We start from the raw sequence: 16,419 nt of genomic DNA, 5'->3' as shown, positions 1-16,419 counted from the left end.
ACAGAGCTGGCTCCTCACTGGGATGCCTGTGGCCTGGGGCTCCCAGAGGGGAGAGCAGCACTCGCCCCACCGTGTGGTCACTGCTGGAAGTGCAGGCTGCTCCTCACTCCCCCTTGACAGTGTCCCTGAGGGCAGAACAGTGTGAATCTACTCAAGGTGGAAACGCAAACTCCGATGCAACCAAACTTCCCACAAGGTCTCCAAAACCACTCAGGAACAGGGAATTGGAAACTGCAGGGCATGACATGAATGGAGATGGAGACTTGACACCTTACACCGAGTTCACTTCCAGTTATCCCTAGACAAAGTTTCCATGAAAACTTGTCACAAATCTAGAAGAACAATGAGCAGAAACCGGACACGTGCTTTGAGTCTTCACACACAAAACAAAAAGGCAGCCCACAAAACAACCCAGAGAATACAGTGGACTTTGCAAAATCAAAGATATCTACTGTGGGAAAGACCTCATTACAAAAGCAAAAGACAGGTCATACATCGCGAGACGAATGAGTGGAAACACAAAGCTTCTCAAGGATGTGTCTCCAAACAGACAAAGAACACCAACACGACAAGCCTGTGAAAACTAGGGAAAGGTCTGAAGGGACAGCAGACTGAGGAAGACACACACAGAGTATCCCGGATGATGTCCAGCACTGAGGGCCTGAAGAAACAACAGTCTAGTTGCACTCCCTCAGGCCTGTGTGACCCTGGATGAGGCCTCTGTTTCCCGGTGGCTCTGAGAGATGGACAGGGAGGAAGGGGAAGAGAAATCACTTGCATTTCTAATACTCACAGCAAAGTCTTCCAATGAGAAGGGAATTATCACCCCCACTGACAATGCCATTCACTGAAGTGATACCCACGAGTCCATCTAACCCAGAAGGGAAGGAAGGACCTGTTCTCACAAAACGGCGAGAGATGGAAGAAGGAAGATCAAGCCCACACCAACCACTGGAAAGAGAAGCTGTGCTCAGGGCTTGAAAGAATTCCTATTGGGAAAATGATGTCACAGCCCCACAAGGCAATCCACAGCTTCGATGCTATTCCTCCCAAAATGCCAATGCATTTTCGCACCGAACAAAGAATTGCAAAAGGGGTACGGAAACAGAAAAGAGCCTAAATTGTCAATACAATCCGACGAAAAAGCCCCGATACGGACATCCAAGGTTGTGTGAAAGGAAATTAGACGACCAAACTAGGATCCTCAGGAGAGTATCGGAGAAGGCGATGGCGACCCACTCCAGTACTCTTGCCTGGAAAACGCCCTGGACGGAGGAGCCTGGTAGGCTGCAGGCCATGGGGTCGCGCAGAGTCAGACACGACTGAAGTGACTTAGGCGCAGCGGCAGCAGCAGGACAGTATGCTATTGGGAATACAACAACACACACAGATCCAGATCGATGGAATAAAGTTGAGGGTCCAGAAACAAACCCCGGCATCCATGGTCAACTCATCTCTGACACAAAAGGGGAGAATATCCAAATGGGAACAAGAAAGCCTCTTCAATAAATGTCCATGGGAAAACCAGACAGCTACATCTGAAGAACGCTATTGGTTTTGATCTCACACCACCTCAATATCGGGGAAAAACCTCACCCTAAAGACTGATGTCATGAGATAGCTAGAAAGAAGCGTAGGTCAAAGGCTCCTTAACATCAGAGTCTCCTTGCCATTTGCTGGGCCGAGGTAGAAATGGGTCTCTTCAAGTAAGGGAAAGAGGAAAACGAAGTACGCCAATGGGTTTCCATCCAATGGAACCTCTTCACAACAGAGAAGCTAAGCATTCAGAAATGCAAAAGATGGGAAACGGAACATGAGAGACTCCTTGCAAGTGGTGTATCTGAGAAGGGGTTCATATGGAAAGAGACGAAGAATGCACAGCACTCAGATTCCAAGAAACACCACCACCACCCTTGACCCTTCCCCCATGACCAACTCCGACCTAAAGCCTTTCTCTCCCTCTAACCTATCCCTAAAACATAACCCTCATCTAATCATATACATGTGCATTCCTAGAATCCATCCATCCACACACGAGAGAGAAAGAGGAAGACACAGACTGAATCGAGAAGGGAAAAGAGAGGGACACAGACAGAGAGAGACACGGAACCAAAGAGAGGAAAGGAGTCGACGGTCCAGACTTTTCATCAATCTGTCTCGAAGGTAGAAGCAATGACAGCGCCCATCCACCCCAGAAGGGGGAAAAGGACGGAAGGTTTGGAGAGGAAAAGACAAGAACGCAGGGAGCCATTAGAAGCTCAGCCACCCGCAGAAGCCGAGCTGGGACACTTGAACAGAATCTCAATGGAAACAGAGGACCAGAAAGTTGGCTACTCTTTTCTATAAGAGAGGGAGACCTTCGAGTCTTCCTTTCGCGCCTCCAACTTGGATGCGGGGTCTCAAAACACTCAGGAGGGGGAGTGCCTTTTCCTGGGTACCACGGCGCATCCAGGCCTCGTTCTGCCCCATTCTGTGCTGTGTCAGCCCTGGATGGAGTCTTTCTTTCTGAAGTCTCAGCGCACAAGCTCCACGTGATATCGGCCCCAGGTGGAAAGGCATGGAGCTGCTCGTAGGCCGACAGACCTAGGAAGCAGATGGGAGAATGACCCCCACTCTGCAGATGGAGAGACTGGGGAAACCCTGAGGGGCATACGCTTGTCCAGGGCCACACCACTTATGAGAAGAAGGAGCCTGGTCTGAGAGCAGCGGGGTCCTCGGAGCTCAGGCCCTGGCTGCACCCAGGCCTCCCCAGGGCTGTGGGCTGGGCTGTGTGGCTGTCACTGTGCCTGCACATGGCCTAAGGGGGGTGGTCGAGCAGTCAGAAACCCAGAGATTCCCTTGGGAAGTTTTGGGGAAGAGACCTCAGCACGAACCCCAGGAAATGATGTCTCCTGCCAGCAACAGAACCCAACAGAACCCGCAACCCGGGTATCCAGGCCTCCAGAGCGGAGAGGAGCCCCCAGCCAGATCACTTGCTGCCAGGATGTTCTGCTGTTTGCCCCTGCCCAGAGGCCGGGGCCTGAGGAGAGCTCACAGGCAGTGTGCGTGGGCACCCTGTCGACGTTGGCTCAGGGCACCCCCGAGAGGCCTCTGGCCCTTTGCCCGGAGAAACAGAAAGGTAACACGGGGAGCCCCAGGCCGGGCCAGCCCACCTCTCCCATGCCACCCGGAAACACCGGGTCCTTTGCCTGTGTGTGTGGATGCGGGTTTCTCGGGGTGTGTCTCCCTCAAGGAAGCCCAGGCGGATGTGGGGTCAGAAGCCTGCGGGCAAGTTGTGTCCACACCCCAGGGGAGAGCAGGCTGGCTGGGATGGGGAGAGTGCGGGCAGCGCCGGCCGCCCAGGCTGGCCTCACACCCTCAGGTGGGTCTCTTTCGTCCCGGGTGGGGATCTGAGCAGACACACGTCTCTGACCCTTCTGGGAAGAGAAGTTCGAGCAGGCAGAAGCAGCGGCTCCACTGGCCAGGCCCAGCTTGGAAAAGTCCCAGCATGGCTGGCTGACGGTCACTGTCGTTGCAGAGCTTCCCACGTGATGAGGCCGAGGACGGGGACACCCCGTCCACCTCCCGGAGGGAGGGGTCGGAGCACCACCCCCCCGCCCCTGAGGCCCAGTGCAGGCTCCAGGTGAGCGTGCCCACGGAGGCATCAGCCCCACCGGGGGCGAAGCGGAGGCGGGGAAGGCCTGCTGCCGAGACACCACACAGGATACACCCGGCGGCCCAGTCTGAGGCTGCCACGGAGCTCAGCACACCCGGCTCTGACCCAGAGTCCCGAGAACCCCAGCCTCTGAGGCAGCAGGAGGACCTGGAGCCCAGCACGCCAGAGCACAGAGGTGAGGACGCTGGGGCTGGTGCACGGGAGTGTGTGGGGAGGGGGTGCTGAGCTACACAGGGACGAGTCCCCGAAAGATGCTGCTGGGCCTGCAGCAAGCGCTGGCCTCACACCCCCACCCCCATCTTGCACACTTCAGTCCCAAAAGACATCCGACCCTGGGTATTCTTTGGGAATCTCTTGGAAGCTTTCTGTCCCGGGATACGCACATGCCAAGGCTGGCCTGTGGGCAAACTTTGCTTCTCCCCCAGCTCTAGCACTGGCCTCCAACTGGAACCAGGCTCCACTTCCCAGACCTGTCCCTACAGAGGTGGTGGCTCCAGGTGCAGGACCCAGGGATCCACCGAGGGCAGATGGAGAACCGAGACTTGCCCTCGCAGAGACACCAGGCCAGCTGGGTTCTGGCCAGCACACCGGGCACATCGGATCTCCGTGCCTGCAGGACCCCCAGCCCCAGGCACTGATGTCCCACCCCCTCAGCCAGAACCTCCACCTCCACGTGCACCTGTACCTGCTCGGGCTTTGGCAGGAGAACCCGAGGCAGAGGAGGAGTCACCGCCTCGGCAGGGAGAGCCTGCCCTGGCTCCCGCGCAACACCCAGACGCCGACGATGACTCACCCACCCCTGCAGGAAGAACGAGCCCCCGCTCTGGACAGAGACCCAGAGCCCTTGCCGGAAACACCACGTCCAGGGGAGCGGTCGGCTCTGCCGCCTCCATCCCTGTCGGCTCACCGTGGACGCTGTCAACTCGGTCTGCCCCCAGGGGACATGGAGTTCCTTTCCCCTGAACTGCTTTGCATTTGGTTTGTTTCCACCTTTCTGGTGATGTTTTATTTTTTGTATGGTTTCCTGTATTTTTGTTGGTTAAGTTGGGAACTTGTTGGTTAAGTTAGTAAACTTTTTCATCATTGTTGCAATTTGGGAACACTGTTGTGTAACTCTGGTGATACTGTGTTACCATCACCACTTTGTGGTTTCAGACCCGTTTGATCTTTATGCCCCACCCCCCAACAAAGCCTGGATTCAAGGCAAGCACGCCCTGTTCATCCCTCCCCCCGATCCTGAACACAATTTCATCTTTTCTTTCTGCATTCCTTCCTATATTCTTGGTGTCCCCAATCAATGACTCTCAGTGAAATGACTGAAGGAGTTTCTTTCGGACTCTCCACCTACTGTAAGACTCCATTGGAGAGTTCTCATTTTTATGTCATTTGAACTAGCCTTTGATAGCTGACAGGACGGTGTATGTCCTTTCAAGATATCATGTGCCAAACGAAGCCCTTTTGGCAAATGCCATCATTATCTCCAGGCAGGCATTGCTGTTTGAAGGGTGACATCTCAGCCAGAAGGCAGAGGCTGAGCTCCTCTTGTTGCACCAGCTCCCAAAAGAAGCCAAGAAAGGGAGCTGGAACAACAAACCACCCCAACGCCCAGGAAAGCGTTCTTCACGACAGAAGGCTAGAAAATGACCCAACAACCTTGTGGCCCAGAACCCCTCTAGAAAAATCACTGTTCCATAAAAAAGAGAAACACGTGGGAAGTTCCAAGGAGAGGCAATGCCCATGGCCAGTGTACTTTAGAGACGGCCTGACCGCTCCGGGGAAGACACGCACCGACGGAACCCCTTGGGAAACAGCAGTGAGAGTCCTCACCATCGTAAGGGTTTCCTCTGGGGACAACCTGCCCTGGGCACCACATGAGGGAGCAGACCGGCTTCTCTTCCTCTGCCCCCACACCATTCACTCATGAAGGCAGCCCAGGAGTTCTCATGCCCTGCCTGCCTGCCTGCCTGCCTGGCTCATCCGTGAGCTGTGACCACCTCCAGGGCAGGACTCCACCTTCTCCTCTCTGTGTACCGTGAATCTGCACACAGTGGGCTTTCAGAACCTTAGGAGACTTGAGCCATTCCCACTCGAGCCAGAACCCTCCCCAGGAAGGAAAACGGCTGTGGAGTCATTTTGGCCCCAGCACTGGTTCCGAAAGCCTGGCGGCTCCTACAGCCTCTACGGTGTGAAGAGGGAGGTCCCTTTTGACAGAGCTTTCCGGCTGTCAGATCTAAGCTGTTGTTTCACTGTCAGCTGTGTCTCTTCCGTTGCAGCCAGGTGGGCCACGCTGCTCCAAAGGGGCTCACAAGCTGAGTGGAAAGGGAGGTATTGAGAGGAAAGGGATGGCTACAACGTGCTGCAAACTGAGTGAGGGTCCCCACAATCCTCAGCAAAGGTCTGTGGTGTGCAAGTGGGGAGTAGAGGGCCCCCAAGTTCCAAAGGAAGGGAGCTACTCGGGAGCTGAAGCCCTTGGCTGCTGTGGTAGCAGCTGCAGATGGCAGCTCGTCCACAGTGCACTTCGAATGAGGTCATATGAGCGGGACTCTGGAAATGGCTCCGAAATCAAGAGAAAGGGGTCAGGGTATGTGGGAATCCGGCGGGGGTGGGGGGTGGATGAAGGAAGGTGTCCTTCCTCTCTCCAGTGCAATTTGGTTTGGTGAGTCTCAAAGCTACCAGATGGCACTTCCCAAGTCAGGCCCCCGCAGGAATCAGGGTGGGCTGCGTGCCTCGGCGCCTGCTACAGGGACAAGCCACACCAGTGGCCTCCCTGAGCTCAAATGGCCGGATCTGGGGGTTCTGTCTGGGTGCTCACCTCCTTGCTCTGGCCAAGTTCCCCCCTTCTCTGAGCACCAGCTTCATCCTCTCGAATGAGGAGATCGATTGCTACCTTGGCACGTTACTCTCTTCATCCTGTGAAGACTCATTAGGCTTATCCTACAATTACTAGCTGGCCCGAAGAGATATCTCCTGAATCCAGATTAAGCTGGAGTCTCCCAGGCTCATCTGGCATGTCTTCCCTGAAGTCTGCCAAAACCCACACCCTTGCATTTCCAGGGACTCCCCTTAGCCAGCTGGGCAGAAAACCCAGCATGGTTCAAACAAGCTGACAGACAAGCGGGAGAGGACTCACGGGCAGACGGCCTCCCTCAGGTCTCGGGTGGAGCTCTGGGACCACAGCAGCAGCGGGCCATCCCAGCCCCTGGGCTCAGCAGCGCCCTCATTCTCAGGCCGGCGGCTCTGACCTGAGGGGACCAGGAAGGTCACCAACTGCCGCAGGCGGACCTCAAGCCCCTCCGACTGCTGGAGCCTGACCTCCCCCGGCTCCACCCCTTCCCCTACCCCAGCAGGACGAGAGCTCGTCTTCCCCTGGCTTCCAACGTGAGGCCCGGCCCCGGGCCCCGATTGGGCACTGCCCCAGTCCGGAGCCAATCACAGTGGCCAGGGAGCTTGAACGCACCGATTGGCCAGGGCCAGGTCATGTGACCATACTCCCCAGGAAACTCAAATATTACCAAGATTCCCTAACAAACCAATGAACAAAATTATCCAGTAAAGGCAAACCGTACTTTTTAATGAGGCCAATGTCACAGAAAAAAAAAAAAATCCTTCACAATGAACTGCTCAAGGAAGCTACTAAATAAGCTTTCAGAAAAGTTAAGACGTTTTTTTTTTTTTTTTTAATAGGGTGACGGAGAGCTATACCTTTCCCATCTATGTGAATTTAGGTTTAAACTAGATTTCCCTCAGCTATTATATAAGACAAAAAACCCCACATCACCCCCTTTCACTCCCCCCACCCCCAAAAAGTGTTTTAGTCTATTGAATTTTTGTGTCCTCAGTTGTGTCTGATTCACGGCAACTCACGAACTCTACACAGCCAGGCTCTTCCGTCCATGGAATTCAGGGCAATTTTTTTCTGTCACAGCAAATGCCCACCCTGGGTGATCCAAAGGCAAGGGCTCAGAGGCTCCTGAGAGACTAACTCCTTTCAGCTGAGCACAGAGCTGGCTCCTCACTGGGATGCCTGTGGCCTGGGGCTCCCAGAGGGGAGAGCAGCACTCGCCCCACCGTGTGGTCACTGCTGGAAGTGCAGGCTGCTCCTCACTCCCCCTTGACAGTGTCCCTGAGGGCAGAACAGTGTGAATCTACTCAAGGTGGAAACGCAAACTCCGATGCAACCAAACTTCCCACAAGGTCTCCAAAACCACTCAGGAACAGGGAATTGGAAACTGCAGGGCATGACATGAATGGAGATGGAGACTTGACACCTTACACCGAGTTCACTTCCAGTTATCCCTAGACAAAGTTTCCATGAAAACTTGTCACAAATCTAGAAGAACAATGAGCAGAAACCGGACACGTGCTTTGAGTCTTCACACACAAAACAAAAAGGCAGCCCACAAAACAACCCAGAGAATACAGTGGACTTTGCAAAATCAAAGATATCTACTGTGGGAAAGACCTCATTACAAAAGCAAAAGACAGGTCATACATCGCGAGACGAATGAGTGGAAACACAAAGCTTCTCAAGGATGTGTCTCCAAACAGACAAAGAACACCAACACGACAAGCCTGTGAAAACTAGGGAAAGGTCTGAAGGGACAGCAGACTGAGGAAGACACACACAGAGTATCCCGGATGATGTCCAGCACTGAGGGCCTGAAGAAACAACAGTCTAGTTGCACTCCCTCAGGCCTGTGTGACCCTGGATGAGGCCTCTGTTTCCCGGTGGCTCTGAGAGATGGACAGGGAGGAAGGGGAAGAGAAATCACTTGCATTTCTAATACTCACAGCAAAGTCTTCCAATGAGAAGGGAATTATCACCCCCACTGACAATGCCATTCACTGAAGTGATACCCACGAGTCCATCTAACCCAGAAGGGAAGGAAGGACCTGTTCTCACAAAACGGCGAGAGATGGAAGAAGGAAGATCAAGCCCACACCAACCACTGGAAAGAGAAGCTGTGCTCAGGGCTTGAAAGAATTCCTATTGGGAAAATGATGTCACAGCCCCACAAGGCAATCCACAGCTTCGATGCTATTCCTCCCAAAATGCCAATGCATTTTCGCACCGAACAAAGAATTGCAAAAGGGGTACGGAAACAGAAAAGAGCCTAAATTGTCAATACAATCCGACGAAAAAGCCCCGATACGGACATCCAAGGTTGTGTGAAAGGAAATTAGACGACCAAACTAGGATCCTCAGGAGAGTATCGGAGAAGGCGATGGCGACCCACTCCAGTACTCTTGCCTGGAAAACGCCCTGGACGGAGGAGCCTGGTAGGCTGCAGGCCATGGGGTCGCGCAGAGTCAGACACGACTGAAGTGACTTAGGCGCAGCGGCAGCAGCAGGACAGTATGCTATTGGGAATACAACAACACACACAGATCCAGATCGATGGAATAAAGTTGAGGGTCCAGAAACAAACCCCGGCATCCATGGTCAACTCATCTCTGACACAAAAGGGGAGAATATCCAAATGGGAACAAGAAAGCCTCTTCAATAAATGTCCATGGGAAAACCAGACAGCTACATCTGAAGAACGCTATTGGTTTTGATCTCACACCACCTCAATATCGGGGAAAAACCTCACCCTAAAGACTGATGTCATGAGACAGCTAGAAAGAAGCGTAGGTCAAAGGCTCCTTAACATCAGAGTCTCCTTGCCATTTGCTGGGCGGAGGTAGAAATGGGTCTCTTCAAGTAAGGGAAAGAGGAAAACGAAGTACGCCAATGGGTTTCCATCCAATGGAACCTCTTCACAACAGAGAAGCTAAGCATTCAGAAATGCAAAAGATAGGAAACGGAACATGAGAGACTCCTTGCAAGTGGTGTATCTGAGAAGGGGTTCATATGGAAAGAGACGAAGAATGCACAGCACTCAGATTCCAAGAAACACCACCACCACCCTTGACCCTTCCCCCATGACCAACTCCGACCTAAAGCCTTTCTCTCCCTCTAACCTATCCCTAAAACATAACCCTCATCTAATCATATACATGTGCATTCCTAGCATCCATCCATCCACACACGAGAGAGGAAGAGGAAGACACAGACTGAATCGAGAAGGGAAAAGAGAGGGACACAGACAGAGAGAGACACGGAACCAAAGAGAGGAAAGGAGTCGACGGTCCAGACTTTTCATCAATCTGTCTCGAAGGTAGAAGCAATGACAGCGCCCATCCACCCCAGAAGGGGGAAAAGGACGGAAGGTTTGGAGAGGAAAAGACAAGAACGCAGGGAGCCATTAGAAGCTCAGCCACCCGCAGAAGCCGAGCTGGGACACTTGAACAGAATCTCAATGGAAACAGAGGACCAGAAAGTTAGCTACTCTTTTCTATAAGAGAGGGAGACCTTCGAGTCTTCCTTTCGGTCCTCCAAATTGGATGCGGGGTCTCAAAACACTCAGGAGGGGGAGTGCCTTTTCCTGGGTACCACGGCGCATCCAGGCCTCGTTCTGCCCCATTCTGTGCTGTGTCAGCCCTGGATGGAGTCTTTCTTTCTGAAGTCTCAGCGCACAAGCTCCACGTGATATCGGCCCCAGGTGGAAAGGCATGGAGCTGCTCGTAGGCCGACAGACCTAGGAAGCAGATGGGAGAATGACCCCCACTCTGCAGATGGAGAGACTGGGGAAACCCTGAGGGGCATACGCTTGTCCAGGGCCACACCACTTATGAGAAGAAGGAGCCTGGTCTGAGAGCAGCGGGGTCCTCGGAGCTCAGGCCCTGGCTGCACCCAGGCCTCCCCAGGGCTGTGGGCTGGGCTGTGTGGCTGTCACTGTGCCTGCACATGGCCTAAGGGGGGTGGTCGAGCAGTCAGAAACCCAGAGATTCCCTCGGGAAGTTTTGGGGAAGGGACTTCAGCACGAACCCCAGGAAATGATGTCACCTGCCGGCAACAGAACCCAACAGAACCCGCAACCCGGGTATCCAGGCCTCCAGAGCGGAGAGGAGCCCCCAGCCAGATCACTTGCTGCCAGGATGTTCTGCTGTTTGCCCCTGCCCAGAGGCCGGGGCCTCAGGAGAGCTCACAGGCAGTGTGCGTGGGCACCCTGTCAACGTTGGCTCAGGGCACCCCCGAGAGGCCTCTGGCCCTTTGCCCGGAGAAACAGAAAGGTAACACGGGGAGCCCCAGGCCGGGCCAGCCCACCTCTCCCATGCCACCCGGAAACACCGGGTCCTTTGCCTGTGTGTGTGGATGCGGGTTTCTCGGGGTGTGTCTCCCTCAAGGAAGCCCAGGCGGATGTGGGGTCAGAAGCCTGCGGGCAAGTTGTGTCCACACCCCAGGGGAGAGCAGGCTGGCTGGGATGGGGAGAGTGCGGGCAGCGCCGGCAGCCCAGGCTGGCCTCACACCCTCAGGTGGGTCTCTTTCGTCCCGGGTGGGGATCTGAGCAGACACACGTCTCTGACCCTTCTGGGAAGAGAAGTTCGAGCAGGCAGAAGCAGCGGCTCCACTGGCCAGGCCCAGCTCGGAAAAGTCCCAGCATGGCTGGCTGACGGTCACTGTCGTTGCAGAGCTTCCCACGTGATGAGGCCGAGGACGGGGACACCCCGTCCACCTCCCGGAGGGAGGGGTCGGAGCACCACCCCCCCGCCCCTGAGGCCCAGTGCAGGCTCCAGGTGAGCGTGCCCACGGAGGCATCAGCCCCACCGGGGGCGAAGCGGAGGCGGGGAAGTCCTGCTGCCGAGACACCACACAGGATACACCCGGCGGCCCAGTCTGAGGCTGCCACGGAGCTCAGCACACCCGGCTCCGACCCAGAGTCCCGAGAACCCCAGCCTCTGAGGCAGCAGGAGGACCTGGAGCCCAGCACGCCAGAGCACAGAGGTGAGGACGCTGGGGCTGGTGCACGGGAGTGTGTGGGGAGGGGGTGCTGAGCTACACAGGGACGAGTCCCCGAAAGATGCTGCTGGGCCTGCAGCAAGCGCTGGCCTCACACCCCCACCCCCATCTTGCACACTTCAGTCCCAAAAGACATCCGACCCTGGGTATTCTTTGGGAATCTCTTGGAAGCTTTCTGTCCCGGGATACGCACATGCCAAGGCTGGCCTGTGGGCAAACTTTGCTTCTCCCCCAGCTCTAGCACTGGCCTCCAACTGGAACCAGGCTCCACTTCCCAGACCTGTCCCTACAGAGGTGGTGGCTCCAGGTGCAGGACCCAGGGATCCACCGAGGGCAGATGGAGAACCGAGACTTGCCCTCGCAGAGACACCAGGCCAGCTGGGTTCTGGCCAGCACACCGGGCACATCGGATCTCCGTGCCTGCAGGACCCCCAGCCCCAGGCACTGATGTCCCACCCCCTCAGCCAGAACCTCCACCTCCACGTGCACCTGTACCTGCTCGGGCTTTGGCAGGAGAACCCGAGGCAGAGGAGGAGTCACCGCCTCGGCAGGGAGAGCCTGCCCTGGCTCCCGCGCAACACCCAGACGCCGACGATGACTCACCCACCCCTGCAGGAAGAACGAGCCCCCGCTCTGGACAGAGACCCAGAGCCCTTGCCGGAAACACCACGTCCAGGGGAGCGGTCGGCTCTGCCGCCTCCATCCCTGTCGGCTCACCGTGGACGCTGTCAACTCGGTCTGCCCCCAGGGGACATGGAGTTCCTTTCCCCTGAACTGCTTTGCATTTGGTTTGTTTCCACCTTTCTGGTGATGTTTTATTTTTTGTATGGTTTCCTGTATTTTTGTTGGTTAAGTTGGGAACTTGTTGGTTAAGTTAGTAAACTTTTTCATCATTGTTGCAATTTGGGAACACTGTTGTGTAACTCTGGTGATACTGTGTTACCATCACCACTTTGTGGTTTCAGACCCGTTTGATCTTTATGCCCCACCCCCCAACAAAGCCTGGATTCAAGGCAAGCACGCCCTGTTCATCCCTCCCCCCGATCCTGAACACAATTTCATCTTTTCTTTCTGCATTCCTTCCTATATTCTTGGTGTCCCCAATCAATGACTCTCAGTGAAATGACTGAAGGAGTTTCTTTCGGACTCTCCACCTACTGTAAGACTCCATTGGAGAGTTCTCATTTTTATGTCATTTGAACTAGCCTTTGATAGCTGACAGGACGGTGTACGTCCTTTCAAGATATCATGTGCCAAACGAAGCCCTTTTGGCAAATGCCAACATTATCTCCAGGCAGGCATTGCTGTTTGAAGGGTGACATCTCAGCCAGAAGGCAGAGGCTGAGCTCCTCTTGTTGCACCAGCTCCCAAAAGAAGCCAAGAAAGGGAGCTGGAACAACAAACCACCCCAACGCCCAGGAAAGCGTTCTTCACGACAGAAGGCTAGAAAATGACCCAACAACCTTGTGGCCCAGAACCCCTCTAGAAAAATCACTGTTCCATAAAAAAGAGAAACACGTGGGAAGTTCCAAGGAGAGGCAATGCCCATGGCCAGTGTACTTTAGAGACGGCCTGACCGCTCCGGGGAAGACACGCACCGACGGAACCCCTTGGGAAACAGCAGTGAGAGTCCTCACCGTCGTAAGGGTTTCCTCTGGGGACAACCTGCCCTGGGCACCACATGAGGGAGCAGACCGGCTTCTCTTCCTCTGCCCCCACACCATTCACTCATGACGGCAGCCCAGGAGTTCTCATGCCCTGCCTGCCTGCCTGCCTGCCTGGCTCATCCGTGAGCTGTGACCACCTCCAGGGCAGGACTCCACCTTCTCCTCTCTGTGTACCGTGAATCTGCACACAGTGGGCTTTCAGAACCTTAGGAGACTTGAGCCATTCCCACTCGAGCCAGAACCCTCCCCAGGAAGGAAAACGGCTGTGGAGTCATTTTGGCCCCAGCACTGGTTCCGAAAGCCTGGCGGCTCCTACAGCCTCTACGGTGTGAAGAGGGAGGTCCCTTTTGACAGAGCTTTCCGGCTGTCAGATCTAAGCTGTTGTTTCACTGTCAGCTGTGTCTCTTCCGTTGCAGCCAGGTGGGCCACGCTGCTCCAAAGGGGCTCACAAGCTGAGTGGCAAGGGAGGTATTGAGAGGACAGGGATGGCTACAACGTGCTGCAAACTGAGTGAGGGTCCCCACAATCCTCAGCAAAGGTCTGTGGTGTGCAAGTGGGGAGTAGAGGGCCCCCAAGTTCCAAAGGAAGGGAGGTACTCGGGAGCTGAAGCCCTTGGCTGCTGTGGTAGCAGCTGCAGATGGCAGCTCGTCCACAGTGCACTTCGAATGAGGTCATATGAGCGGGAATCTGGAAATGGCTCCGAAGTCAAGAGAAAGGGGTCAGGGTATGTGGGAATCCGGCGGGGGTGGGGGGTGGATGAAGGAAGGTGTCCTTCCTCTCTCCAGTGCAATTTGGTTTGGTGAGTCTCAAAGCTACCAGATGGCACTTCCCAAGTCAGGCCCCCGCAGGAATCAGGGTGGGCTGCGCGCCTCGGCACCTGCTACAGGGACAAGCCACACCAGTGGCCTCCCTGAGCTCAAATGGCCGGATCTGGGGGTTCTGTCTGGGTGCACACCTCCTTGCTCTGGCCAGGTTCCCCCCTTCTCTGAGCACCAGCTTCATCCTCTCGAATGAGGACATCGATTGCTACCTTGGCACGTTACTCTCTTCATCCTGTGAAGACTCATTAGGCTTATCCTACAATTACTAGCTGGCCCGAAGAGATATCTCCTGAATCCAGATTAAGCTGGAGTCTCCCAGGCTCATCTGGCATGTCTTCCCTGAAGTCTGCCAAAACCCACACCCTTGCATTTCCAGGGACTCCCCTTAGCCAGCTGGGCAGAAAACCCAGCATGGTTCAAACATGCTGACAGACAAGCGGGAGAGGACTCACGGGCAGACGGCCTCCCTCAGGTCTCGGGTGGAGCTCTGGGACCACAGCAGCAGCGGGCCATCCCAGCCCCTGGGCTCAGCAGCGCCCTCATTCTCAGGCCGGCGGCTCTGCCCTGAGGGGAGCAGGAAGGTCACCAACTGCCGCAGGAGGACCTCAAGCCCCTCCCACTGCTGGAGCCTGACCTCCCCTGGCCCCACCCCTTCCCCTACCCCAGCAGGACGAGAGCTCGTCTTCCCCTGGCTTCCAACGTGAGGCCCGGCCCCGGGCCCCGATTGGGCACTGCCCCAGTCCGGAGCCAATCACAGTGGCCAGGGAGGTGGAACGCACCGATTGGCCAGGGCCAGGTCATGTGACCATAGTCCCCAGGAAACTCAAATATTACCAAGATTCCCTAACAAACCAATGAACAAAATTATCCAGTAAAGGCAAACCGTACTTCTTAATGAGGCCAATGTCACAGAAAAAAAAAAAAAAATCCTTCACAATGAACTGCTCAAGGAAGCTACTAAATAAGCTTTCAGAAAAGTTAAGACTTTTTTTTTTTTTTTAATAGGGTGACGGAGAGCTATACCTTTCCCATCTATGTGAATTTAGGTTTAAACTAGATTTCCCTCGGCTATTATATAAGACAAAAAACCCCACATCACCCCCTTTCACTCCCCCCACCCCCAAAAAGTGTTTTAGTCTATTGAATTTTTGTGTCCTCAGTTGTGTCTGATTCACGGCAACTCACGAACTCTACACAGCCAGGCTCTTCCGTCCATGGAATTCAGGGCAATTTTTTCTGTCACAGCAAATGCCCACCCTGGGTGATCCAAAGGCAAGGGCTCAGAGGCTCCTGAGAGACTAACTCCTTTCAGCTGAGCACAGAGCTGGCTCCTCACTGGGATGCCTGTGGCCTGGGGCTCCCAGAGGGGAGAGCAGCACTCGCCCCACCGTGTGGTCACTGCTGGAAGTGCAGGCTGCTCCTCACTCCCCCTTGACAGTGTCCCTGAGGGCAGAACAGTGTGAATCTACTCAAGGTGGAAACGCAAACTCCGATGCAACCAAACTTCCCACAAGGTCTCCAAAACCACTCAGGAACAGGGAATTGGAAACTGCAGGGCATGACATGAATGGAGATGGAGACTTGACACCTTACACCGAGTTCACTTCCAGTTATCCCTAGACAAAGTTTCCATGAAAACTTGTCACAAATCTAGAAGAACAATGAGCAGAAACTGGACACGTGCTTTGAGTCTTCACACACAAAACAAAAAGGCAGCCCACAAAACAACCCAGAGAATACAGTGGACTTTGCAAAATCAAAGATATCTACTGTGGGAAAGACCTCATTACAAAAGCAAAAGACAGGTCATACATCGCGAGACGAATGAGTGGAAACACAAAGCTTCTCAAGGATGTGTCTCCAAACAGTCAAAGAACACCAACACGACAAGCCTGTGAAAACTAGGGAAAGGTCTGAAGGGACAGCAGACTGAGGAAGACACACACAGAGTATCCCGGATGATGTCCAGCACTGAGGGCCTGAAGAAACAACAGTCTAGTTGCACTCCCTCAGGCCTGTGTGACCCTGGATGAGGCCTCTGTTTCCCGGTGGCTCTGAGAGATGGACAGGGAGGAAGGGGAAGAGAAATCACTTGCATTTCTAATACTCACAGCAAAGTCCTCCAATGAGAAGGGAATTATCACCCCCACTGACAATGCCATTCACTGAAGTGATACCCACGAGTCCATCTAACCCAGAAGGGAAGGAAGGACCTGTTCTCACAAAACGGCGAGAGATGGAAGAAGGAAGATCAAGCCCACACCAACCACTGGAAAGAGAAGCTGTGCTCAGGGCTTGAAAGAATTCCTATTGGGAAAATGATGTCACAGCCCCACAAGGCAATCCACAGCTTCGATGCTATTCCTCCCAAAATGCCAATGCATTTTCGCACCGAACAAAGAATTGCAAAAGGGGTACGGAAACAGAAAAGAG

General features: G+C 54.5%; 1 long non-coding RNA gene across 1 annotated transcript in view; it reads right to left on the bottom strand.

Moving 5' to 3' along the window:
• The window catches only part of LOC145530002 (uncharacterized), a 1,493,464-nt gene that overhangs the window by 1,081,642 nt on the left and 395,403 nt on the right, over positions 1 to 16,419 (bottom strand). Inside the window, exons 53-54 of the long non-coding RNA XR_014071397.1 lie at positions 14,439 to 14,550; positions 6,786 to 6,897 (exon numbers count right to left, since the gene is read on the bottom strand). This is a non-coding gene — a long non-coding RNA (uncharacterized LOC145530002). The remainder of the gene's footprint in view (positions 1 to 6,785; positions 6,898 to 14,438; positions 14,551 to 16,419) is intronic.

The sequence above is a fragment of the Giraffa tippelskirchi genome, chromosome 12 (genome assembly GCF_054371585.1).
Source record: "Giraffa tippelskirchi isolate mGirTip1 chromosome 12, T2T-mGirTip1v1.2.pri, whole genome shotgun sequence".
NCBI classification, from domain to species: Eukaryota; Metazoa; Chordata; class Mammalia; order Artiodactyla; family Giraffidae; genus Giraffa; species Giraffa tippelskirchi.
The sequence above is the reverse complement of the archived record's forward strand: the minus strand, read 5'-3'. Positions and strand labels throughout refer to the sequence as shown.